Below are 3,743 nucleotides of genomic sequence, written 5' to 3'. Positions count from 1 at the left end.
TTGGCAACCTTCTGTAGATTATCTGATACAATGTGTGTATTTACTACAACTTCAGGTTACTTCCCCGATGCCCCCGCCCCCATCCACTGTTTACCATAAGGCGCTGCTCCTCAGTTTTCTAAGTAGGAATTTTGCCACCGCCAATAAGAACAGTCCACGGAACAGTACGTCCGAAATTGCCTCTTCTACTACATGCATGCACAATTTGCGCAAGGCCGATTCAAGGTAGGATACAGCTATGAGCACCTTGACAAGCTTTGAGGCGACACAGTGATAAATTTCGTGCTTTAGAGGAATACAACAAACATTTAGGACCCTTAAAAAAGACAACTCGCATGGAGCTAAAAACTGTAACGCATTACACCAGGGCAACTCTTGCTAGAACACGTTCATTTTGGTTCTGACACCTCAACGGGGTGTCAGAACAGGTTCGCTGCTAGATACACCCTGTAAAGGTGGGTCACTCCACTAGTCTCGCTTACAATATTAAAAAAGTTTCAACGATCTAAAAGCTACAATGACGTCATTGCTTAAAATCCTCTCAAGGCGCTCGCTTATTTTAAAAAGATGAATGTCACATAAAATTGGTGCCTGACGCGAGCAGAAGCAGATTCCCTTATTTTGCAAAAATGGTCACTCGTTAAAAGAGATACAAGTTCTCTTGAGCTAAACGTATAAACTGGTGAAGAAATTATCGACCGTGAGTCCTGCAAAGTTTGAAAGGGAGCAAATTTTTTTCTATGCACGCTCTCATGGCGTTAAATAGGGGACCGTGAGGGATAGAATTTCAAGTGCTAAAAGGATTATGTTAAGTAATCTCCAACTCACCCAGCAACAAGTTCTCATTTAGAGGTAAATACTTTGATGAAAGTTAAGGTGAAACAAATTTGACTCGCATATTGAATGCCCTTCTATTTATTGAATGATCATAAGAGATATTTATGTTCTATGAGATGAAGGGAGGCAAGCGAGTAATTATCATTTGAACTACTCCCGCTGAAAGAAAGAAGGTTGATTACAAAGTTTATTTTAGTCCAACAACAAGTTTCAGTTCCGAATCTGACCTCCAATTGAGCAATTATGAGCCCTAAATAGGAAATAATTACACGCGTGTTCTCACTCTTATATAAATAAATAAACTACTCCGCATGAAACTTTCAATCTTTTCCTTTTTCGCATGAGGCTGCTTGGTTCGTTGGTGCCGCACTTTCCGTTCCGTGCATGAAAACTAGAGTGCGCTTTGCCACTGGCGCATGTACGTTACAGTTCTCCGACATCCTAGGGCCAGCTTCTGAAAATAAAAAGAATAAATGTCTTGCAAAAATGGTATCGAAAGCACAAAGTAACAAATACGAAGCGCCGAAGGTTTAGCCCACACTTTTGCGTAGTCAGGTAATAGCTGTGTAGGGGTAGAAAGAGAGAATACGAAGAAAAGGAAAAACAAGAGCGGGAGGTGCGTTAATGACGAGCTAGTGCGAGAGATAAAGGGGCCGAATCATGGCACCACTTCAATTAATTTGACACGAAAATTGTAAAAAGGCTCCCGCGGCTGCCTTCGCTACCGGTGGCGCGGCACTCTTCGACAACTCCCTCGTCACCATCGCGGCTAGCATGCCTCTAAAGGTGACCTTTCTTTTCCTTTTTTTCGCCTCTTACCCTGCACTATTTGTGTCGTGTTTCTACAAGCAGGGTACAAGAAATGCACCGTGATTCCCACATGACACTTTGAAGTGCTCCTTACGTCGTTGTGACAGTGACTTGAAATTCTGCTGTTGCGAGCTGCGTTTCAATGAATGGGAGGAAAAATTAACCTGTACACTAATAAACGAAGAGCTCACTTCTTTTCGTTGAAGCTTGCCAAGGTGTCTTTTATTGTGCAGTGCGGCACCACCATATACGCTTAAATGTTGTACTTCTCACCGTCATGAGCTGTATTTTTGGAGGGCTTCTATATGAGCACAAATATAACAAGAAGTGTGGCTCTTGTTTATCGGAGAATCACTATGAAAGGTCAAGAAAAAATAGCGGTGACGTTTTGAGTGCCCTCCTACGCTCACTTGATCTGCCTAGTTTCGACAGAGCAATCTTTTCAGAGACACGGGATTTTCACCATCGGCCTTCGGGCTTCGTACCACCATCTCATCATTCGAGTGACGCTGTTTTGCTCGCTACTCCAAACAAAATTATAGTGTCCTGCTGATGCAGAGGCCACACCATCGTCTATATATACTTCCTAGACGACATCGTTGCCCGGTGATTGATTAAGTGTGTCAGCAAGGAAACCTATTCTGCAGCTAGGCTTATTTTTGTCTCCTTATCCCCTGTCGCATACACTTTCCCGCACACTGCATCCAACCATGAGCTGGTGTACATCAAAACAAAATAGCACCGAGGTGTGCCGGTGTAAGCTTAAGAGAGGAGAAAAAATTGCCACTGGCATCCCTGCGTGTAAGAGAAAACTGTGATAGACGTCTATGGGTGCAAACTAAAGGTGACTGGTGATGTGTTTGAGCGAGAGCAAAACTGGTAACGAGAGTCTTACTTTGAGACGAGCCCAAGTTATCGCCGCAGCTGCCCTCAGACCTGCTCTAGTTGGGGTAAGGCTCGCTTGTTTCTGTCTCGGAGTATTTGCATGATGCGTGTTGTAATCTCGCACCTTGAGGTGCGGCAGTACTGCCTTAAAAAAGGTAGATGAAAGAATAGGAATTAAAAAGACTGAGGGATGGCGAATAGCCCTATTCATATTATGTCAACGGAGTTACAGAAGGAGAGCAGAAAGGTAGATCTTAAAATGAATATGCAGAAAACGAAAGTAATCTACAACAACCTCGGAAGAAAACAGCGCTTCGAGATAGGTGTTAACGCCCTTGAAGTTGTAAAACACTACGTTTACTTAGGACAGGTGATAATCACAGAGCCGAACCACGAGAATGAAGTAGCAAGAAGAACAAGAATGGGATGGAGCACATTTGGCAAGCACTCTGATATCTTGACTGGTAAATTTTCACTATCCCTCAAGAGAAAAGTATATAACAGCTGTATATTGCCTGTACTTACTTATGGAGAAAACATTGAGAATTACAAAGAGGGTTGAGCCTAAATTGAAGTTGACGGAGCGAGTGATAGAAGGAAAATTGATAGCATAACCTTAAGGGACAAGAAAAGAGAAGAGTGAGTCAGGAAACAAATCGTCGTTAAAGATAGAGTTAAAATCAAGAAGAGGAGATGGGCGCCGGGCAGGCATGTAGTGCGTAGGCAGGATAACCGTCGGTCATTAAGGGTAACTGACTGGATTCTGAGAGAAGGCGAGCGGCCTAGGGAGGCAAAAAGTTAGGTGGGCAGATGAGATTAAGAAGTTTGCGGGTATAAAGTGGCAGCAGCAAGCACAGGACAGACTTGACTGGCGCAACATGAGAGAGGCTTTTGCCCTGCAGTGGACGTAGTCAGGATGATGACGATGATGATGACGACGACGATGATTCGTCGCCTTATTGACAGGCTTGCTTTCTGAACTTGGCCTCCCAGTGCACGCGTACTCGCCCCGCACCTACCGTTTGGTTGGCCAGATCTTTCACTGGCTCGTTTGCGTCGAAGACCACGCAGCATTGCTTATTGTTCCGACACCTTAGATGGCACACACTCATCTTTCTTTCGCAGCGTGCCGTAATGCGTGCCGTATGCGACACGTGCTAGATTGTGATGGAGGTTGGAGACGTCATGACTATGTTTTATTTTACTCGGAG

The sequence above is a fragment of the Rhipicephalus microplus genome, chromosome 1, assembly GCF_043290135.1.
Source record: "Rhipicephalus microplus isolate Deutch F79 chromosome 1, USDA_Rmic, whole genome shotgun sequence".
In the NCBI taxonomy this organism is placed as follows: domain Eukaryota; kingdom Metazoa; phylum Arthropoda; class Arachnida; order Ixodida; family Ixodidae; genus Rhipicephalus; species Rhipicephalus microplus.
The sequence above is the reverse complement of the archived record's forward strand: the minus strand, read 5'-3'. Positions refer to the sequence as shown.